This window comes from Ranitomeya variabilis, chromosome 4 (assembly GCF_051348905.1).
Source record: "Ranitomeya variabilis isolate aRanVar5 chromosome 4, aRanVar5.hap1, whole genome shotgun sequence".
NCBI classification, from domain to species: domain Eukaryota; kingdom Metazoa; phylum Chordata; class Amphibia; order Anura; family Dendrobatidae; genus Ranitomeya; species Ranitomeya variabilis.
In genome coordinates, this window is record NC_135235.1 from 284,963,567 (window position 1) to 284,988,170 (window position 24,604).

The window sequence follows — 24,604 nt, forward strand, 5'->3', positions numbered from 1 at the left end:
GGTTGGATAGACATGACATTGGATGGGAGAAAAGGACACAATGTTTTTTTCATGCCGCAGAACGTCTTTTTTTAATATCTTGGTAAGTAAAATTGCAGATGTCATGGAAGGTGAAATGGATAGATTTTTTTTTTTAAGGGCAGAACATGGGGCTTAACGGATCGTAAAAAACCCCCCAAAAAACGCTATAGGGGCATGGTTACAAATCAGCATGTATAGACCTCGGAGGAAAAGGTCGTTAAAATTTTAAAAGGGTACACTGAAAAGAGAAGAAGGTTGCCCTCCAATATTCATGACTTGGCCCTCCATTAGTTGAAGAGTGGATCTTTGGAATGATCCAGATTAGTATCACTTTTCCCCTACAATGGTCACATAGGAACTTTACAAAATGGGGAGTCCTCTACTACCCAGGCTGAAGAATAGACTTTGAAAAATTCCCACTTACCAGGCCTCTCTATCAATTGCATCAAAAACGGACACCTGTCCTCAGAAAATTATAAATATGTAATTGGCAATCTGAGCCATAACGAGTATCTGTTTTTTTCCAGATCATGTAGGTGAAGAATGGATGTATGAATGAGGTCTTACATAGGGGATCCATATACATTAGACTAAGGTCGGCTACGTCTACCAATATCAATGGGTTAACCCTACCGACTAGTGTGTATGGCACCCCTGGACAGATGGCTGTCAGGGGAGAGAAGGATCGACATGTCTGATTTCAGACCCTTTTGTTCTCTTGGCGATAAGACACCATCAGAGATGTCTGGCATCATCTCTCATAGCGAACACAAGAGCAAGCGTTCATGTGTATGGAAAAGTTGGGAGAGAAGGCGGCCATCTAATGTGTACAGGGACTTCAGAAGGATCCCTTGACAAGAAGCTGATCATAAAGTCCCTCATAAAGGTCATAAAGACCTTTGAGGGACATTTCAACATTTAAATACTTTTTTCACTTATTTCCCCTGTAACTGGAGTGGATATATTAGCCGAAGTTACAGGGGAAATTCAGCTTCCTGCATAGCAGAGCTGACTGGATCCCAGCAGCTCCCGCTCCCTAACAACACGATCATATGATCACTGAGTTCCAGAGGAAGAAAAGCTGCCAGTGCTTCCTATTCTGTATACACAGCACTTATTCAGTGCTGTGTATTCAGTGATCAAGAAGGCAGTGCCATGCACAGTGTAGGACAGCCTAAGTGCAACACAAAGGGATAAGGGGAAGGAGGGCCTAACACTAGGGAAGTGGGAAGTAGAGACCCCTAGACAGATCTAACGTCACCCTGTCTACCCTAAGAAACCCTAAATAGGTTCCGCACCTATCACTGAGTAGGATACCTAGTTCCTGTCAGACCCTAGTGGTAAGCCCTGCTTAGGGAAGGAAGGGGTGTCGGCTAGTTGAACCCCACTAACACTAAAGACAGCTAGGATACACAAAACAAGGGGAACACGTAGCTTGAGCAGAGTCAGAGAGAAACGCCATCGTCCTTCAAACTCCAAAGAGGATGCTAGCCGACTGTTGCAGCTCCAAGCCTCAACAGGGAAGTGCAAATACAAATAAACACCCACAACTCCCAACAGAAAGTTGGCAGTTATAAACACCCAGATCCAAGTGACAACATTAAGGTCAGGGGAAGTGGCCACTAGTTTGAAAAGCCAACCACCGCTGAGACCTTCTGCAGTCAGATGCAGTGCGATTGTCTGCAGCCTCTCACACACCAGTGACAGGCACAGACAGACAGTAATAAAACCATCTGTGTCTTTTCTTTGGGGCGTTCCCAGTCATGCAGATACACAATGTTGTACAGCTGCTCTACTATGCAGTGACATTTTAGAACATCACCGCAGAATAGAAATGTGGACTGTCTGGACGCCTATAGAATATGGGTGGTCTAGAAGTACTATTCTGTAGTAAAATAAAAAACATATTGACATATATATTTCTGTGGAACATCCTTTTGATCATGATACGTGATGATTCTTTAGCCAATTTATATTAAAAAAAAAATAAAGTGTGTTATTGTCACAAGGGTGTGACGCCCCCCTGAAAGACCCGGAATTAGATGGTCATGTTGGGTAATGAATCGCAAGTCTTCTTTAGAGATGGTGTGATTTCTGTCAAATATTAATTTAGTTTCTTTTGGTTAACGACCCGTTGTTTGCTGGTCAGAAACAAGCAGCTCCATTTCAGCTACTTCTGATCTAGTCATTAGATCTTCATATATAAATTGATCAGACCTTCTTGTCCATGCCGGTGAAAGATTCGTCTTCCTGTGCTGTGTGCTAAAGCTAAGTGTTTGGAGTAGAGTTGTTGTAGAAATGTTATGAGGTTTGCTGTTTAGTTTATTCCTCCCTGTCCCTATCCTCATCCCTATTGTTGGTTAGTGCTTTTGTGTGATGCAGGTTCTCCCGGTTTTGTCTTTTGTGTCTTTTTTATGCTACATTTCTGTCACATGCCTCATAAGGCGGGGTAGGGGACAGATCAGGTTTAACAGGAGCATAGTAAGGTCAGAGACTCAGGCCTCTCTACCTTTAAGAGTACCCCCAGGACAGGGATAGTTAGGGTTCCAGTTCCAGGGACAGTTTGAGGCCCCCCTTCTTCCCCGAAGACCGTCACAAAGTGACAGTTATGTATGCTTTCACCAAGTAGATCAAATATATGTGCAAATACCTACCCACCAGAGGGGCCTGTAATGCATTTCTGGTGAAGGTGCGGGGAAAGTTCTTTTCTAGTAAGAAAAATGTGCCTATTTTATTTTATTATTATCCCAGCCAAATGTTTCATATCTCTACTCCCACATAATGTGTTCCAAAAGGTAAGAATGCCCAGAAAACGTCTCCTGCAGATAAAGTGTTTATACTTCAACCCAACAGTGAAAAATGGCTTGAATTAATTTCTTTTGGCTGGGGAAATGAGTAATTTATGTAGTTTGATAAACTGTCCATATGCCCTTGTTTGTATGTTCAGAACTGCAATACTGGTTGTAAGGACAGGAGTGTACTTAAATATTAAACTTAGTTAAACAGTTTACAATGAGCGGGCGTGAAAGTGCTGCAACAGATGTGCCGAGTCCGTCTTATGCAGAAAGTCCCGTCTTTCGCTAAACAAAAGTAAGATCTGTATCGCTTTGCAGTGTTTTTTTTTTCTTCCAGGATAGTAAATAGTCCATAGAAAAAATATTCTGCAATATATTCTACAACTACCTAATTAAGTAGCCGAAAACACCTTTTAAAAAAATCAACCATTGTAATTGCATAAAAGAAATATTGGTACCTGGAAACCACAGACAAGCTGCTGTTGATGGATCTATTAATCTAGTTTGGTGTTATTATGAGTTATGGTCATCGTCTTATTAGTCATCCCAAATATGATCGCTGTGGATTCAGATTCTGTAAGGCTAGGTGTGGACTAGCGGACTTTTCTGGCCATCCAAGTAAATCGGATCAATTATGCTAATCACACTGTGATCAGAGTTTGATCAGTGTGATCAGAGGGCGCTCCGATTTTCTCGGATAAGGAGAAGTTGGAAAAACAAAATGTCTCCATCTTCTCCATTGGAAATTGGACCACACTCATGTTATCCAATATGCGGTCAGTTGTTTTTCACAGACTCATTGATTTGCAGGGCTGAGTGCTATCTGAATCCGATAAAGCTCGGGCATGCAGGGATTTTTCTCCTTGGACTAGACTAACATGGGAATGTCAAAACGACGGATATTACTCGCCCGATTCATTACGGTCTTCTGCAAGAGCTTTAATCTTCAGCAATCAGCTGTCAAAAGCCACGGAAGCAGATGATCATTTCTTTCTAATATTACATAAAGCCTATTCATATGAATAGATGACCTTGTAGTACATCATCACATTGAGTTACTGGAGTTGGGGCTTAATTTTGCAGTAGATCTGATATATCGCAGTAAGCTGAGTTCTAAGCAGGACGTCCCATCCATTGATTGGAGAACTTCCTCCATGACTTCAACAAGGCACATGAGGTGTTGACTAGACCAGAAAACCCATTAAATTCTAGGATTAAAATTTTTTTGGTAGATGCATAAAAAGTCTACAGTAGCACTCGCCTATGATATTACCTTGAGATCCCTCAACTTGCTAATTTACTCAAAGTTTGTACTATCCTGGATATATTACATTTTACATGATTATTTTGGCTGTTCATGCGTAGGTGATTCTATTGAATTGAGTTTGGAAGGAATCACAAATTATTTAGACTGGATCTAGCCCTTAAAGGCTATGATCACCCTTGACATGGATGTGTTCGTAATTACCTTTTTATAAGAAAATTGCAAACATTTCAGTCTACAATCTCCACTCCTTTATTGATTTTCAGATCCCTGATACGCAGTTTGCAGCCTGTTTCAAGTTCCAAATTTTTCATTTGTTGGAGTGCCTTTCTAAGTAATACAGGCTGGATGTGAGGTTTTTGTGTATGTTTACATTGTATTTACTTGCTTCCATGTATCAGCACTAGTGATCAGCAAATGTACTTGGATAAGGTGTTTCGTATCCCATGCTCGGGCGCTAACTGAATATCTTTGCCGTGCTCTCGAAAAATATGTTTAAGTCCCCGCGGCTCCATATCTCGTAGCTGTTGGACAGAAGCAACACGTGCAGGGATTGTCTATATTTTAGGAAATCCCAGTTTGTGTTGCTGCTGTCTAACAGCCATGAGACATGCAGCCGCGGGGACTCACATATTTTTCGAGCACGCCGATGTCAATCGGTTAGCACCTGAGCACGTTCACCTATCACTATGCTTGTTTATAGCCTTTTTACACCCTCCAATATGCCATTATCCCCTCTCTGCTGCTGATCTCTGAAAAATACCCCATCTCCTCCCTCCTGCAATCTCTAACACAGAGAATGAAGCGACGGAACATAGAGCCATCAAGAACAAAAGTTCTGAAAGATTTGTAACATTTTTACAAAAAGAATTCAGCTACATAAAGAACTAACACTTTCCAGCAGCAAAACAGAAGAAAAGGTTTAACGACGCTTGAACTTTAGAAAGTAATTTTATTTTGCATATAGGAAGCAATTGAACAATAACAAAAATTATGCATGAAGGTATTCATAGCTTTAAAAAATATATATATATATATTATTATAGCTTGCTTTTTATTTGGGCACCATGTTTCAGGATATAAACTTAGGTTTAATAAATCAATATATTTTAATTTATGAACAACAAAGGAGCTCTGGCCACATCAATGATCAGCTCATCTGAAGCATAATATTTGTAATATTTGTGTCTGAAGTCAGAGTTGATCAACATCTGAAAAGTGTGGAGATGCAAATATAATACCGCACTGCTGTCAAAGGTACTGAGCTGATATAAGAATTATTATGTAACGAATATTTCTATCTGATGTTTTATCTTTAGTAAATATCACTGTTATAATTACTTTAGGAATACAACGATTGCACGTAGACCTTGTACGTTGTTCTGTACATTATGACCACGCAAGCTAACTGTAGAAAATACAAAGCTTTGGCTACATTTCTCCATCAAAAACATCGCTTATCATTATTCCTATTGATTTAATCAATTGATTATCCATTATGTAGGAAGAAATTAACTAGAGGCTCTCTTTTTTTGGAGAAAGGAATGGGGTTGGAATCCATTGTATGAGGCAGAGGACCTGTTATAGATTTTGCTTTGGTTTTGTGCAGTTAAGTCCTCATGCAGACGTCCGACTTTTTTTCCGTAAGACAAAACCGGATTATTATGATTAGAGTGTGGTCTGAGAAATTATAAAACAAACAATTTCTCTACCCTGATAGTCCATGGAAATCAGACAGCACTCAGTTGTAATCCGAGTGCAGTGCGAATTTTTCACAGACTCATTGACTTGCATTGCCGATTTTTATCCAACCCTCATATCAAATTCGGATATGTCCCTGATATTTTCCGATGATCACTTGGTCTGAGGAAAACAATCGTACATGACACTGGCACCATAGAATATCATGGGTACAAGTGCTATCCATGAAAATCATGTATGGAACTTGTATTCAAAATATGGATGTCTGAAGGAGCCTTAAGAGAAAATTTGTAAGCAGGTTATAAACCCTAGATGGAAGTCGGCTGAAGCTGAAGATTTTGACAGGGTCAGTCAACCATCTACTGTGAATGGAATACTCCCATCTCTCCACCGATATGGCAGTTACATGTTGACTCGACAGTGCAATCTTTTGATGAGAAATAGCTATCTACCAAACTAGAGTTCAGCCAACAGGTCTCACCCCCGAGATGCAAAAAAAAACCCAAAACAAAAAACTAGGCAGTTGAAATGTAGTATCCATGTATAAAAGCCACTTTTTCAGCAGATCTTTCAAAGCTAACCCCACCTAGGATAACACTTCACATAGCTTATATCTCTTCATCAGTGGCCAGATAGAGCACCTCAAACCATGCCACCCTTTTTCATAACCTTAAATTTCCTTGTCTCAAAATATCCAGAGGTCACTTGTGTTCGCTTATTCTCTGCTCCCATGAAAACTTGTGGTACTCAGCAAAACATCTAATCTATTTCCTTCTAGGACAGTGTTCCTCAACTCCATTCCTCAAGAGCCACCAACAGATCATGTTTTCAGGATTTCCTTGGTGTTACACAGGTGATGGAATTAATGCTTGAGCAGGTGATGGAATTATCACCTGGGCAATGCTAAGGAAATCCTGAAAAACTTGACCTGTTGGAGGCTCTTGAGGAATGGCTTTAAGGAACACTGTTCTAGAGGATACCCAAGTAGGTTGGGTGAGCCGCCACAAAACCTCTCCTCATGACCTTGTATCAATTCTAGCTGTTTGCCTTTTTTCCTTTCTGTCCTGCACCACACTCAACATGGGAACAGGATCTGTAGAAGAAATATGTGCATAAACCTGCCCCGAGACACAGAATTGTAGCTCCATCTCAGATACTTCAGATAACACTGACCATCATACCTCCCAACAAGGTCTTATTCAGACGTCCATTTTTCACGTACGTGATATATCCGTCCTTGTGAGAAGGATGGAAGACCAATAGTGCAAATAGGGTTTTATACGATTAATTTGGAATGGAATTAGGAAAAAACTGTTCACCTTTTTAAGGTTGTGTACACTTGCAGACCCACCAAAGGAAGGACAACAAATGCAGGAATGATGGGTTAAATTTTGTGCTGATGGAGAAAGGATTAAGGATGAATGGAGCCAAGGATCTAGTACTAGTAGCTAATATTGCTAGTACAGCTTTTAGAGGGTTTGTCCATGACTCAAACAACCCTTTCTCAATGTCTAGGTTTCCCTCCAGTAAAATAATAACACATACTTACCTCTGGGGTCAGCATTGGCTCCGATGATATTATTATGTCACGTTATCTCTGTGGCCAATCAGTGTAGGGTTCACTCGCCCGACCTGCAGACATCCGGAAGAAGTGAGTGAGCAGCGGCAGCTCCTACTTCTTCAGGATGTCAATTACACCCTAAGGAGAGGAGAGTGAAGTCATTGCTGATTGGCCACAGGGATTATGTGACATAATAATGTTACGCCATCCCTAGGAGAGCCAGTGCTGGAATGGTGCTGACACCGGAGGTAAGTATAAGTGTTATTGTGAAGAAACTTTTTTTTTTTAACTAAGAAAAATTAAAGCAGGCTTTATTTTGTGCTTTTTCACTCCATCTTGCTCTTTTGAGATAAATTTTGTTACTAGGTAAAGTTCACAGCTGTTATGAGACCTTGATTGTTTCAACCTGGACAGGACATGAGACTGAGGGTGTATTGTTCTACGAGACTTTGACGTACAGACTGTTCCTGCATTCTTATAGGTTAAGAACTGTGAGCGTGTTCTTATGCTGATTGGTTGAAGTATAAGTTCTAGGATTATGAAAAGTGATACACAATAAACAGGGGCCAAAGATCTGCTCGATCACCCCAGAGACACACATCTCCGTCTGGTCATTTTCAGTTGCCGGCAACGCCCTGTGGATCAATTTGAAAATCACTGAGTCAACCGTGAAGGATCACTTTAGATCCTCCCTCAACATTATTATTTTACTGGGGGAAACATACGGATACAGAACGGGGTTGTCTGAGTAGTGGATGACCCCTTTAAGCCCTAAAATGTGAAATCCCTAAAAAGTTGTTCAGAACCCTCAACATTCTTGATAAAGTGCAATCTGTTTAATACTTTGCAGCTAAATTTTTCATATAAAGAAACATAATTTCCGATCATTCATATAAATCACTGTTTACTTCCAAAACCCAATATAAAGTTTCATGCAAAATTGTGTTTATCTCATCCATAAATAGTCAAGAACCTCATTCCTTCCCCGGGAGGTGGTTACAGGCTTGTTTTCGAAGAATGTCAAGGAACAGTTTGCAATGAAATATGAGGATTCATAATTACCCAAAACTGTATGGCTTACATCACATAGATATACTGGGATAATTGGGAAGAAAATGGGAAAAAAATTGTATTGTGTGTCATAGTTTGGAGACAGATGGGTTTAATAAAGAAATATATTTTTCATGATTTAGGAGAAGTTTAATGCTTTTAGGGAAAAGAAAAAAAAAATAGACTCCATATGGGCAAGTACCTGAAATTTCATTAACTCGTCACTTGCTCCACACAGTATGTGTGCCTATGGGAAAGCTGAAATGCTAATATCTGCCCAAGTATTTGAAGACGTCATCTCATTATTTTAATGGTTGGGAATGAGGCAGGAAATCGGGGATTTGGTGCATTCGCGATCCCAGAGGAATGTCATTTGCAGTGTGATTGTTACTTTGGATTGTCAGTCGTACGCGTAGACCCCAGACAACACACAGTTTCCAGGCAACTAAACTTGTAAAAAAAAAAATCCAAGAAAATTACTTCTGCAGGCCACGTAACTGGCTTATGTAAAAAAAAAAAAAATTAAAATTAAAAAATATATATATTTTTTCCTGTGCCTATGGCATTACGGGGTTAATTTTTGCCGTACTTAAAGGATCATCTTTAATGATTCTCAGAGACTTGTTTACTGAGTGCAACGTCGCAAAACTGGAGCTAATTTGCATTCTGAGTCACTTAATTAGTGCTTCAGCTTTTACCATTAAACGTTAGATTTGTCCTTCCCGTTCCTCCGTTAGCTGTTCATCATCGAGTAAATTGAACTATTTCGGAGAGTTTAAGAAGAAAACGTTTACTTTTAGTTGCATTTAAAGGGCATGTACATGTGCGTGTAAAAATTATTATATTAGCAAATACCCCCAATTATAAATGTAGTATAGTTCTTCTGATTCGCTGTCTCTTCCCTCATGTGCAGGCATTGGAAGACCTTAGGTATGGCTGCCTTTGTGTGTCACTGTGGCTGTAAACAGAATTAGGCCATGTTCCCACCTTCAGTATTTGGTCAGTATTTCACATCAGTATTTGTAAGTCAAAACCAGCAGTGGGTGATAAATACAGAAGTGGTGACGTGTTTCTATTATACTTTTCCTCTGATTGTTCCTCACCTGGTTTTGGCTTACAAATACTGATGTAAAATACTGACCAAATACTGAATGTGGCCTTAGGGAGATTACATCATTGATCCACATAGGATAATTTGAAAAAAAAAATTGATGTGGAGCACAACAGAGGGCGGTGGACACAGGGGAAGGAAGCGGAGCCCAGGATACCCAGGATAGGTGAGGGTGAGGCTAAGGGCTCATTTCCACATGCGAGAAACACGTCCGTGTCTCGCATGTGAAAACCAAGCTGTGGCGCTGGCACTCCAGAGCGGAGCGTGCGGCCGCATAGGAACACATGGAGCCGCACGCTCCGCTCCAAAGTGCCGGCACCACAGCTTGGTTTCCACATACGAGACACGGACGTGTTTCTCGCATGTGGAAATGAGCCCTTAAAATGAGAAAATGCAAGTCTTATTGCTGAAAAAAATGGCACACAAAAGGGTTTAGTGGAAGCCAACCAATAGAGGGTGTAAATTAGACAGTGTTGCACCAAATTTATCCTCCATGAGCCACTAGCATAAATGTGGCCATTTTCATACTGTTTAATCTATGATTACGCTGTCTAAATATTCAGTAGGATTAATAAATCTCATACACTGTTTTTGTTCTATAGAAATAGTGGCTGTATGATGCTTTTCAGGTATTTCTATAGAACATTGCATTGTGATCAAGGCTAAATATTCAGGTGTTTTGCTGTTCCTCCCACTTGAATCTCTGCTCATTAATGTGTTATATGATTTCCTTGTCTGTCTTTCTCTCTGCACTATTTTCTTACCTTCATTATGTTTCTGTTTGATTCGTGAATTGTCGCATTGAACTTGACATCTGACCCTGTTTGATGCTTTCTGTTACATTTTCACTGCTCATTTTTAAGTGCCTTAAAAATTTTAATTTGGCAAGTAATGGGTTAAAAGCCTTTAATTGATAAACCATAAAATTGGACCAGAAAATTAGAACATGATTTTATATTTGCTTTTAATTAAAAAAAAGGTGGAAGAAAATTGAAGAGGTTTTTCGGTTTTGGAAAACCCCTCTCCAAACCTGGTCTTCACTCACCCTCCCCGGATCCAGTGCCGAGTCTCCACCGCTGCTTTCGGCCTCTGTTATTGTCTGCAGCGCTGACATCACGTAGGCAGCGCTGCAGCTAATAACGGAGCTCAGCGGCTTGTGCCATCAACTCGGCAGAGCTGCGGAAATCACTGATTGGCTGCAGAGCTGTTGATGTTCCGTTAATGTTGCAAACAATAGCAGGTAGCAGTGTCGAAGACTCAGTGCTGGACCTGGTGAGGGTGAGTAAAAAAAACGAACACATGCTTATTGGCCAAAATTGACATTTTCTTTTGCTTTGGGGTAAACAGGCTTCAATAAGAGTAACCTTACGATTTGGTCAGTATCCAAAGACCCACATGCACTTCCTTGATCAGATTTTGCAGTCACTGATTATGTGCGCAAAGGGTTTTTCAAGGAGTTTTTGGAGCAGAAACTGATCGGAAATTGAATGGAAACTACGAATCCATCTCAAAAATTTAAAACTCCCTCAAAACTTTGAGTTTCTACTGCAAAAACTCAGCAAAAAGACTCCATGTGTGCATAGCCATTAAGAAGATTTTGTGACCCAAACAGATCCCTTTAAGGCTATTTGTACAGTGAGGGAAATAGTTATCTGATCCCTTGCTGGTTTTGGAAGTTTGCCCACTGACAAAGACATGAACAGTCTATAATTTTAAGAGTAGCTTAATTTTAACATTGAGAGATAGAATATAAAAAATAAATTCCAGAAAATCACATTGTAGAAATTAGATGAATTTATTTGCATTTTGCACTGAGAACAAAGTATTTGATCCCCTACCAACCATTATGAGTTCTGGCGCCTACAAACCAGTTAGATGCTCCTAATCAACCAGTTACCTGCATTAAAGACAGCTATCTTACATAATCACCTTTATAAAGGACTCCTGTCCACAGACTCAATCAGTTAGACTCTAACCTCTACAACATGGGCAAGACCAAAGAGCTTTCTAAGGATGTCGGGGACAAGATCATAGACCTGCATAAAGCTGGAATGGGCTACAAAACCATAAGTAAGACGCTGGGTGAGAAGGAGACAACTGTTGGTGCAACAGTAAGAAAATGGAAGACATACAAAATGACTGTCAATTGACATTGGTCTGGGGCATCAAGCAAAATCTCACCTCGTGGGGTATCCTTGATCATGAGGAAGGTGAGAGATCAGCCTTAGGGTATGTGTCCACGTTCAGGAAACGTTGCGTGTTTGACGCTGCGCAGAGCCGCAGCATCAAACACGCAGCGTCCAGATGTTACAGCATAGTGGAGGGAATTTTATCAAATCCCGTCTCCACTATGCGTGGTAACACGCATCCGTCGGTCCTGCAATTCCGGACATGCGGCATGTCTTTTAAGATCGCAGCATGTCCGTGTACCTTGCGGCGATGCTGCGCCGCTGCAAGGTAAATCACAGGGCCGTATGCATGGGGTGCGATGATCCCGGATGTGTGCAATGAACACATCCGGCATCATCGCGTCACAGAAGGGGGCGGGGCTTAGGGCGGAGCGGGTTTGCCCCTCCGTCCAAACCGCCGGCCATCCTGAAGGTGGACACATACCCTAAAAGTACACGGGGGAAACTTGTTAGTGATCTCAAGACAGCTGGCACCACAGTCACCAAGAAAACCATTGGTAACACATTACGCTGTAAAGGTTTAATATCCTTCAGTGCCCGTAAGGTCCCCCTGCTCAAGAAGGCACATGTGTAGGCTCATCTGAAGTTTGCCGATGAACACCTGGATGATTGGATGATTCTGTGAGTGATTGGGAGAAGGTGCTGTGGTCAGATGAGACAAATATGGAGGTCTTTGGCATTAACTCAACTCGCCGTGTTTGGAGTAAGAGAAATGCTGCCTATGACCCAAAGAACACCATCCCCACTGTCAAACATGGAGGTGGAAACATTATGTTTTGGGCGTGTTTATCTGCTAAGGGCACAGGACTAGTTTACCGCATCAATGGGAAAATTGATAGAGCGATGTACCGTAAAATCCTGAGTGACAACCTCCATCCCTCCGCCAGGACATTAAAAATGGGTCGTGGCTGGGTTTTCTAGCAAGACAATGACCCAACACATACAGCAAAGGCAACAAAGGTGCGGCTCAAAAAGAAGCACATTAAGGTCATGTGGCCTAGCCAGTCTCCAGGCCTTAATCCAATAGAAAACTTATGGAGGGAGATGAAGCTCCGAGTTGCCAAGCGACAGCCTCAAAATCTTAGTGATTTAGAGATGATCTGCAAAGAGGAGTGGACCAAAATTCCTCCTGACATGTGTGCAAACCTCATCATCAACTACAAAAAACGTCTGACTGCTGTGCTTGCCAACAAGGGTTGTGCCACCAAGTATTAAGTCTTGTTTGCCAGAGGGAGCAAATAGTTATTTCTCACTGCAAAATGCAAATAAATTTATACAATGTGATTTTCTGGATTTTATTTTGGATATTCTATCTCTGAAAGTTAAAATTAACCTACCTTTAAAATTATAGACTGTTCATGTATTTTTCAGTGGGCAAACTATCAAAATCAGCAAGGGATCAAATACTATTTGCCCCACTGTATATGGAATCTTTTTGCTGAGTTTTCTGAGCAGAAACTCAAAGTTTTTGAAGAGTTTTTGGTTTGGAGAATTTCCAATCAGTTTCTGCTTTGCTTAAAATTGTTCCAAGAAAAACTCAAAATGTCTGAAAATATATTCATCTTCTTACTTGCACCTCCCAAAGAAAAATCCAAAAGGTGATGGTAAAAGATACTAAAGCCAAAAGCGTCTATGTAAATCTTGCTCTTTGCCTGTATATTCAGAAAATATCATTATTTCACATGGGTTGTACTGTAAGAATATTTTTAATATTTTTGCTCTGGTCTTTATTATTTTTCTGTGATTAGTCATAAAAAAAAATCCAAAAATATTTCAGTTTTTACAATAGAGTGAAGCATTGTGTTGACTGAGACATAATGAGCAGAGGTCATTTCATCATTATAACAGGGCAGTGGATTTAATGACCGTTTAGACAGCACAATCATATTGTCGGGAGGTCTAGAAAAAAAGCTTTCTAGAAGAAAAATACTATTTTCCTATAGAAAGTCTATGTAGAAAGTTCTTCCTGATTCATTCTATGGACACTTTTTTGTCCATTGACTCACATTCACTGAATAAAGTGCAAAAAATCCTGCTGCTGTTCATACCCAGACAATAGCGACTAATTACACGGTTGCATTTAAAAAAACAACAAAAAAAACCTCAAAAAAGTAACACCTCTTGCTGATAACACAGTATCCACCAATCACAATAGGCAATTTCACAGCTGATCCTGCTCTCCCTCCCTTCATAATGACATTTGCACATGCTCATTAGAGGCTTTAATACAAAAGATAGGACAGGAGACAGTCTATAGCTGCTAATGTACGTGTGAATTTCCTAAAAAGACAGGTATAATGAGTCTAGACAAGCTCAAAAGGGCCGGTGTGAAAACTAAGATTTCCATTTAAAAAATATATAAAGATTGTGATAGGAAAAAATATATACCTAGTAATTAAAAAAATAAAATCAATATAAAAATCTGATTTATACAGTAGGTAATTTCGGTTGACATGTCCCCTTTAAGAAAAGAAGCTGATAATAAAACATAATTCATATCAGAAGTAATTTTAAATTATTTTGACCAAGAGCCCTGTAAATATAAGTTAACTTGAATATACATGCTATGCAAATAATCCATCTACAGTATGAGTACTAAAGGCAATCTATCTGCAGGTTTTTGCTGTGTAATGTGACAGCAGTGTGATGTAGGGGCAGAGACCCTGATTTCAGCGATGTGTTATTTAGTTTATTTGGTGTGATAAAATCATATTTTTTTCTGCTGCAGATCTAGCAGAGCTCGGAATGCTGAGCTGTGTATAACCCCACCCACAACACTGATTCGCTGTGTACACAGAAAGCGGCCAATCAGTGTTGGCGGCAAAATGGACTAGGAGGTGCGTCACACTGTGCTAATCTCCTGCTGATAAAACACTGGATTTATTGAAACAGAAACACAGTCTCGTAAGTGAAGCATCGCTGGAATCAGTGTCTCTGTCCCTACATCATGCAAAAAAAAACCTGCCCCCAGATTCCCTTTAAAGTGGTTCTCCCACTACAATTTATCACCTAATGAACATTTGCTGGTGGTTCAACCATTGTGACCAGCGCTGATCATAAGAAAGGGGTCTCAGAGTCAATAAAGCTGTGGTTCGCATGTGCGGCCATCGCTCTAGTCACTTCTCGGTAGTGTACATCCATGGGGGTCATTGAAAAGAACATTGGTCACACTCCCTCTCCATTCCCATGGGGACGTGGGACCCCCTTTCTTGGGTTCAGTAGGGATCATACATTTATCACTTATCTTTCTTCAATATTTGACGTTGGGATTCTACACACAAATGTGCGACGAATTGTCTCAGCGCCTCTTATACATCAGGCGAAAAGCTCATGGGGTATATTTAGCGTTGGATCTACTGAAATGGGTGGTATTTTTTATTTAGCATCTATTCTTTCTCTTTAATTCTGGATACATTTTTTCTCTATTGAGATATAAACAACAATCCGGGCCGCGGAGCAAATTTGGAATCGTTGAAGAAAGGCAACGTTACAGGTACAAGCAGCCACTAAGTCCTCCATGGCAGGATGACCAACGCGCAACCGAAAAGTTATGATCTCAATTCTATTCACTCTTCAAGGTTAATAAAATCTTCCAGAGTTATTTCCACCTCTGGCAGTCCTTCCAAGCTCGGGATTTATAGGTGGACATATGTGCCTTGGGATTTTTGCCTTCAGCCACGCTGGAAGCGAAGTGTAACTTTTTCCTAATGAATTTAACGGGCTGCATTGAGTAAGGTGGCCATAATAACTCCTTCAACCCCCCAGCCCCCCGCACACTTCAGCTAAAATGCTTTTCTTTACTAGACCATAACTACCGTGCAGTGAATATAGCATGGGGAATATTTCACAATGCATGTTCATCATCGCGCACAGAACCCATTTGTTTCGTGGTTTATAGGAGCATTTTTCACAGTATTTATAAGTGAAAGCAACAGCATGGTGTTAATATGTGCTATGTCTGACATAGCTGAGAACAATTTCCAAACAGGCCATTTAATAGACTTATGAGGTCCCTGGTATCTTGTGAAAGTCAGAGCAGGCGATGTCCGCACCTCCAGCCAATACACCATACTTGACATGTTTTACTGGCGGTGCCTTGGAGATATACCATATTGGGTTCACCAAGCTGGTATGTAGCTTTAGGTTAGCACATACTTTTTTTTTTGCACACATTTGTTGACTTGCTAGAGTGGGCTGAAAAGAGCCAAAAGGAATTATAAAATTTGCAAAAAAATTAATATGGATGGTCCCTTGGAAGAGGTAAAATCTTTACATTTCAACAAATACAAAACTGTTGGCATATCAAGTTTATGTTGATATCCTCTTATTGCCCCATATTGGATGCTGTGTGATGTGGTTCCTCCGAGTGTTTTTACACTCGTTAGCTCATAGTGTAGTTGGTTGATGCCCAGCTGTTGTGTCGGCACCACCATATCCGGTAAGAGCAGAAAGGCTTCGGGAATAATAGTCTCCTGCTTGCCAACTAGCAGGAGGATATGCCAACACCAGCAGGAGTCGTTAGGAGGAGAGGGTAGAGGAGAGACTATGAAAAGGCTATGTTTGGTGCCAGATGGTATGTGCAATAAGACAGCATGGGGGCCTAAGGAACCTGCACTGGGACTGAAAGTATGAAGCTAGTCTGTCGGAAGGTACAACAGTGTTGTGAAAGCATAAGTCTACCCGGAGCAGGTGACGATGAACCCAAGTGGGGACTGTGGATGGTGTTCCTAAAGTAGATGCCATGTCAAGGCTAGAGACAGAGACTCAAGTGCCAGAGTAGTACGGTTCGCGGCTGCAAGGGTGGAATGTTGTCACAGAGGAAAGGCGGCGAGCTGACCAAGCGTGAAGGTCTTCAAGACTAGTAAAGTTTTGCCATATCTTAGACAATGTAGACTTTGTAAAACTTCAGCCCTGAGAGATTGTGAGAGAGTGATCTGTGGGTGGCATGAGGTTGGCTGCCCCTTTGGCCCAGAATTTGTCTTATTTTTCTAACTATGTCAAGCAAGTAGGCTGGTGGGACTCACATAGGAGTAGCCAGATATGTACTTGAATTCATTGTATGCCTGAAGCTTCTGGTATTTAACAGAGAATTTTATGAAAAGTGGTGGCCAAGCAGTCATAATAACCCCGGACAGATCTTCTATTCAAAGCAACTACTGCCACCCAGCAAGAAACGTCTAGGTGAGCCCCGCTGAGGAAGAGGCTAAGCTCTCCGAGACCCTAGTGACAATGCAACACAGGCAAAAGCCAAAAGTTTAGATGCAAGTTGACTCTCAGTGGACTAAGTTGGGCTGTATTGAAAGGTTTGAAGCTCAAATAAAAAGATTGCTCCGAATTTAAGATAAATGTAAGATTTTCAATCAACAAGATTTCCGCCCTACAAAATGTTACAGGTTCCTCTGGGGAGTGTCTTAAAGCTGCTTTGCATAATCACGCTATGAGACACACCTCCTTGTTAAAAGACAAAAAAAACAATAAATATAAAGCTCATATCTCTGGTATAATAAGGCGAATTAAAAGAGAAAATAATGGAATACTCCATATATAAGGGCAAAATCCGGAGACTTGATCTGATGGCAGGTCCTCTTTAATTTATGGTAACATGCATGATGCTTAAATAGCATTCATTTAATTGATTAAGGGTTCATCCACAAGTCCAATTTTCTTGTACGACTTTGATCTGTGGTTTTCACGGATAGCACTCGTACCTATGATATTCTATAAGGCCATTCACATGTCCAATTTTTTCCTTGGACAGAGATGTGTGGAAAATATCACAGACATCCTATTGTGAACCGAGGGTTGGACCAAAATCGGCAATGAAAGTCTGTGGTTCTGTGCAAAAATTGGACCTCACTCGAATGACACCAATTTTTATGGACTGTCAGAAGTGGAGAGACTTTTTTTTTCTCACCACGTGTGAGAAAAGCTGAAGATGTTAAGACCATACTCTGGGTCCATTTTTCTCATACATGGAAAAATTGGACGTATGAATGAGCCCTAAAAAACACGCCATCGGTTTATTCGTGGAATGTGACCATCAAATCCTCAAGATTAATTTTAGATGGACTAATTATAATTTTATTGTTTTAAGACAGCCTTCTTAGGAGAAACCAGAAATATTTGATCTGCGGGGATCCAAAAAAAAAATGGAACAAGCGAGACCACAACTATGTGCACGGCGCTGTGCCGTAGTGGACACTTCCTCACCAAACACTCATTGAACACCTATGGTGAAGATAGTCGTGGAGCCTTCTTCAGGCCCTCACATAATGAAGTACTGGAGTGTATACAAACTGTGTGAAGTCTACGAAAGAGAAGAATCCTCAAGATCCAGCTGCACATGTTTTATTCAACATATCACCAGTGACATGCAATAATCCACTTGTATATAAATTAAAACTGGCTGTAACTTTTTAAAGATCTCAAGAAGGGCCAAGAAGCAGACGTTATCTGACATCTGAAATGATTTTAGTCCCATAAAATGAGTTTGCATCTCAAGGAACATGAGGTAATGTGGGCATAGTGCTACGTTGAGGAAAATGTCAATTTACTTATGTTATAAAAATTGTTTTCCAAAACATCGTGAAAGCAGACTTTTTCCATTCAGTCTGCAATTTGGCAATTTTCGCGTTCCTTGTTACAGAGAATTTAGATCTCGCTTCCTACACTATGTTGGTTATTGTAACTAATTCAGAATGATTGGCAATATATGCACCTACAACGGGTTGCCATGGAAATTAATGGCTTTGCAGGGTGTGGATTTTTCCTGTGTTTTTTTTCTTTAAGACATTTTCAGCTCAGCGTTCTTTCTGTGATTGCACAAAGTGTATTTGCAGCATATCTGTTGGAGTATAAATATATATATATATATATATATATGTTTGAAACAGCGGGGATTCTCTGTTAGGTCTTTACTGAGAGATTGCTCATTGATCTCTTTCCCCTGGACAGATATGACTATCAGTATGTGATTTACGGACCATATACTTATAAGTGAGCAAAGGTTACTGGAAAACGCTAGCAAGACCCCAGTGCTAAATGCAATGAGACATTTAAGACTAACATTCCGGTTCAATCTCGTAGAGATCAGTACCTAGAAATATTAAAGCAGAATGTCAATTGTATGTCAAAGAGTGAATCTTTTCTTACCAATATTACCCAGTAGATAGTTATTTTTTTCAATTATCCAATAGTCTTTAATAAATTAAATACATTTGAAATTTTCAAATTTGACGGCTTCTACAAGTTTTCCCCAAAATTTGACTTGTGGTGGGAAAATGTGCACGAATCTCACTACTGGTAAGCTTGTAATTGCTCAGAAAATGCACTAGGGGGTGAGGGAGAGAGAGGACGTCACTGACCGTAAAAGCTTACTCTAAAGGAGAAAGAACCCAGCTGACCATAAGAGCTTGCACTCTACGAGAGAGGACCCTACTGACTACAAGAGCTTTCACTCTACAGGAGAGAGAGGACTCTGTTGACCATAACAGCTTACACTCTACAGGAGAAAGAGGACCCTGCTGACCATAAGAGCTTACACTCTACCTGAGAGAGAATACCCCGCTAACAATAAGTGCTTACACTCTATGAAAGAGGACTCTACTAACCATAAAAGATTACAATCTACAGAAGAGAGATGACACCACTGACCATAAAAGCTTACAATATACAGGATAGAGAGAGGCCCCGTGAACCATAAAAGCTTACACTCTACGAGAGAGAACCCTACTGACCATAAAAGCTTACAATATACAGGATAGAGAGAGGCCCGTGAACAATAAGAGCTTACACTCTATAAGAGAGGACCCTACTGACAATAGAAGCTTACACTCTACAGGAAAGAGGCTCCCATGAACAATAAGAGCTTACACTCTGCGAGTGAGGACCCTACTAACCATAAAAGATTGCACTCTACAGGAGAGAGAGAGGCCCTCTTGGGCCATAAGAGCTTACACTCTACGAGAGAGGACACTACTGACTATAAGAGCTTACACTCTACATGGGAGAGAGAGAGGACCCTATTGACCATAAGAGCCTACACTCAACAGTAATGAGAGACTTACTCAGTGACTCTGGAGATGGGAAATGACTCTGCTCTATTCTCTGATGCTTCAGCAGTGAGGGAAATGGTGTCGGACAAGTTTATTTTTTTCCAATAGCAAATTGAATCTCAAAGGGAAACCACGAATTTCAGGAAATTCGACTCAAACCCGATTTTCAACAGATTGATTAGCTTAGCTCTATTCATTAATTCTTATTTGTGTGTGTTCATTAAAAAAGACTGTGCAAAAGTTATGAGCAAAAAAACAAAACGTTCAGGCACATTACAGAACAGCTCAGACCCATCATTTTTGGGAGTCAAGAAAGTCTCACGTTACAGTAAGACATATCAGAAGGTAATATAACATGGAACTCCTCTTTACACATCTGTGCACAGTGCTCACCAAGAATCGGGGTGCTTAAATAAAGTACCTACCCCTAGTCTAATATAAGAGGAACTTAGCACTCCAAATAGTAATGCTGAAAAAGGTTTAATTGTAACAATCCAAAATGCATATTCCACATCTGGATCTTATAAAGCAGACGTACGGATTGCATGTCAATGAGAAGCGACAAAGCAAAGAATGCATGCCGAAGAAGTGACAGCAGTCACTAAGTATGGCATGTCTTCTTATGTGATTATTTTTCCTTCTCCTTTTCTTGTTCCCTCCTTCCTATTATCTTATATTCCTATTATTCTCATTTCCATTTCATTTGATCATCTCCACGTCCTCTTATTCCTCTCCCCTTCCTATTGTTCATTTTCTCTTCTTCGTGTTTCTTTTCCTTTTTTCTTAATGCTATTCTCTTCCTGTCCTTCCACTCGACATCTTGTTCCAACTCTAGTTCCTCTTTTCTTTCTTTCTCCTATTCCTCTTCTCCAATTTATCTTCTTGTTCTTTTTCTCTTCATGCTCTTCTCTTCCTGTTTGTGTCCCCGATTCTTCTTTTCTTTAGTTTTTTCCTTCCATTTCTTGTCTCTTCCTCATGCTCTTCTTCTCTTGATGTCCTACTGCTCTTTATCATTCTGCACCGTTTTCTGTCTGTGCTACCCCTACTCTTCTAACTGTCTTGATGCTTATTTTTATTTTTATGTATGTTCATATATTGGTAAATTATTGGTAATTTTTGTAACGTAATAAAATATTTATATAAACATTTTTGGACATGAAACTCCGTTTCTCTCTGTCTTATTGTATAAGCTTAAGGAGTGTCCTTATTACATTAAATATGTCCTCCTGGTAGTCTCCCCCACTGTGGTTGTGAGCATGTGGAGGAATGTGGTATTGCTTTCTTTCATTTTTGGTCTTTTTTATTATCTTGTTGCCTGTGTTCCCACAGTAACCAGTTTGGAAGTAATGGATTTCCGTGAACGCGAAAAAGCGTGGTTAAATCAGCTTGATCAAGTGTTCAGTGAGAGTGGAGGTAGCACTGTTGATTTTAAATCTGGAGATACAAGCGGCCTCACGAATAAATATAAAGATCTTCTCAATAAACGTACCCGCCTTTGGTGGAATAGGGCCTTCCTGGAGCGATATATTGGGTGTGGCCTCGTCCCTAGAGGACTACGTGTCCAGGTGTTCCCCTCCTTTGTGGTCAATGATACTGAATTTGTTGAGCAGTGGGAGGAGGCAGCCTCTTTGTGTTCAAAACGATTTATGGAACTACTATCTAAACATAATGAGAGACAACTTAAAGAGCTGGATGTGGAACTAAATATTACACAAGAGGAGATTAATAAATGTCTCGTTGGTGAGGCAGCAACTAAATTTAAGGAAGAGATAGATGTAGTTTTGAAAAAATGGGAAACTGATGTTGTACAGAACAAAACTAAAAAATATCAGCGCGATTTGGCGGATCGACAGCAAGGGCGAATGTATAAGTGGCATAATAGACGGCCATTCAACAAGAATTTTTCAAGAGGACGTTCTACGTCTATCTCTTCTGTCTCCTCGGCTGAGGAAAGGACACTGAGAGTGGATAATACAAGATCTGGATGGGCTAAAAGGGATTCAGAGAGAAATGACTGGAGAGACAGACGCCTCAGAAATAAACGGAAAATGAATACACCTCCCTCTATGGATAAAAAATCAAAAACAAATGTACTTGAGGTAATCAATCTATCCACTCATGTTCTCTCTGAACCTCAGAAACAAGTGTTGGAATTAGGCCTTTCTTTTTCTCCTTCAAATAACTTTGATTTTTTTATAGCATTAAAGGACTTACATCTATATGCCCGGAAGATCATCCTTAAGAGACTCCATCTACGTTCCTCAGGAAGTGCTGAGGTGATTGACCCTATTGAATTGGAGGCCCTCAAAAACTTGGAAGCATTGGAGCGAGAATCTTCTGATACAGGGGTAAGTGCCTCTCCACCCCCCATATCGGCCAGATGTACCACTTTTCCCTCCTTGTCCCTTTGCCCACAGGTGGAAATCTTCACCAAATTAGTGATGGAAGATTTCAATAAAATAACAAACTATAAAAAAAGAGATAATCTTACAATCGCACAGAGAAAAGCTATACAGGAAATTAAGATGTGGGATGATATTGTTATCAAGCCAGCGGACAAGGGGGGTAATGTTGTCATCTGGCCGGTGGAGAGGTACGAGAAAGAAGCCTTCCGGCAATTAAGAAACAGGGACACTTATACCCCGTTACAACAGAATCTCCTCACAAAATTTCAAACTCAATTGCAGTATATCCTAGAGATGGCATTTGAGAGGGGTATCATCAGTAAGAAAACATTGGGTGGCCTGCTAATTCAATACCCTGTGATACCTACCTTCTACTTACTCCCCAAGGTCCACAAAGATCTGATTTCTCCTCCAGGGCGTCCGATTGTCTCTGGCATGGGAGGGCTTTGTGATGCAACATGCAAATTTATTGAATAGTATTTAAAACCACAGGTTGAGACACTTCCCTCCTATGTCAGGGACACTACGGACGTCCTGAGACGGGTGGATGGTCTTGTCGTGGAGAAAGACATGTTATTGGTCACGGCGGATGTTGAGTCCTTATACACCAGCATCCGTCATGTGGATGGGATGAGGGCCACTAGATTCTTTCTTGAGTCCAGTAATCTGGACCCAGATTTACGTGAGCTGGTGTTGGAGTTGTTGGAGTTCATCCTAACCCATAATTTTTTTGTATTTAAAGATCGTTTTTTTCTCCAGAGACAGGGCACTGCCATGGGGGCGGCCTGTGCGCCATCGTATGCTAATTTATTTCTTGGCTATTGGGAGCGTGAGGTGTTTCATGATGGCGCACAGTCTGCCCTCCAGATTCTTGGTTGGTACAGATATATAGATGATGTTCTGTTTATATGGCATGGCCCTGTCCTGGAGTTACAGAGATTCATGGTGGGATTGAACGACAACGACTCCAACATCAGGCTCACCTATGCATATCATGAGAGTGAGATTTCTTTTTTAGACATCACACTGAGAGTACAGTCCAATGGCTATATATATACAGATATGTATAGGAAAGAGACATCAGTCAATGCATTGTTGCATTCAACCTCGTCCCATCCACCCTCCACGATAAGAGCCATCCCCATTGGCCAGTTCCTTCGGGCCCGAAGGATCTGTGCTTCAGATCAACTTTTTGAGAGGCAGGCTGTGGACCTTGGGGAGCGTTTTAAACAGCGAGGGTATAGTGGTCGAACCATAAAGAAGGGATATCTACGGGCCAAAAAAACAAGAAGGAGCGATCTTTTGGTTGAGAGACGGAAGACACAGGAGAAATCCTGGGATGAACAACCACGATTTATATCTAAATTTAATCATAAGTGGAATGAAATGCAGAGTATCCTAAGTAAACATTGGCCTATTTTAACCACCGACCCCATACTTGGCAGATTTTTGTCTGATCGGCCCTTAATGACTGCTCGGAGGAGCAATAATTTTAAAGATATGTTGGTGCATAGTCACTACGTGGCCAAAACATCGGACCCCTTCCAGGCAGGGAGACAAAAAAATGGTTTCTTTCCATGTGGTGGCTGCCTCGCTTGTAAGAATCTTATTAGATCTTTGACTTTTTCTTCATCAAATGGCAGTCGGCAATTCCGAATCAATCAATATATAACATGTAGTACAACACATGTTGTATATTACGCAATGTGTACTTGCAAACTTGTCTACATCGGATTAACATCGAGAGAACGACGTGTTCGCATTCGCGAGCACGTACGTGACATTGTGGCAGCAAAAGATGTCGAGGATGTAGACAGTTTGAAACCAATTCCAAAACATTTTCGGAAATACCATAAATGTAATCCAAAAGACCTAAAGGCATGGGGTATTGAGAGGATCAGTGTAGGCATAAGAGGTGGTGATGCCAAACAAAAACTGGCCCAAAGGGAGTGCCGCTGGATTGCGGTACTGAATACCCTAGCTCCTGCCGGCTTGAATGAAAGTCTGAGTTTCAGTTCTTTCTTATAGTCTTTCTCCAGATTGTTTTTATGAGTTTTTTATTATTGTGTGTGTTGTTGTCTGTTTTATTATTAATTCTAATTGTTGTCTTTTTTGATTTTTATATATAGTTACCTTTTATTAGGTTAAGGCGCTATCGTCTGTTGTCCCTCTATCGTTGGAGATCCAGGATTCATCCGTTGATCACATTGTTATCTGACTTGTTGTCTGTCTAGCCTCTTCACCTTGGCACATCACGGCTCACCATATTGTCTGGAATTAACAAGAAGTTGGACATTTTCTTCATTATAAAATGTTATTACACATCATTATTCACTTATCAAATTGTTGTTTTTTCATTTAGTTGTCACTTTTAATGTTATTACATTTTTGTGGATCTTTCTGGTCATTATATGTATGTGGTATTTATATAAGTTTTTCATTCATACTAATTG

At 40.5% G+C, this 24,604-nt stretch overlaps 1 protein-coding gene and 1 long non-coding RNA gene across 3 annotated transcripts in view; one reads left to right on the forward strand and one right to left on the reverse strand.

Annotated features, from left to right (window-relative positions):
• Nucleotides 1-24,416, forward strand: part of MORN1 (MORN repeat containing 1) — a 401,375-nt gene extending 376,959 nt beyond the window's left edge. The window contains exons 15-16 of one of the 2 annotated variants that reach the window (XR_013213208.1): nt 21,946-22,094; nt 24,281-24,416. The gene's annotated coding sequence lies outside the window, so the exon portion shown is untranslated. Of the gene's footprint in view, nt 1-17,786; nt 18,023-21,945; nt 22,095-24,280 lie in introns of those variants that run through there. The other variant, XR_013213209.1, reaches the window with a different exon arrangement.
• LOC143764484 (uncharacterized) overlaps nt 1-24,604 on the reverse strand; it is a 62,497-nt gene that overhangs the window by 12,140 nt on the left and 25,753 nt on the right. Inside the window, exon 3 of the long non-coding RNA XR_013213210.1 lies at nt 24,285-24,422. This is a non-coding gene — a long non-coding RNA (uncharacterized LOC143764484). The remainder of the gene's footprint in view (nt 1-24,284; nt 24,423-24,604) is intronic.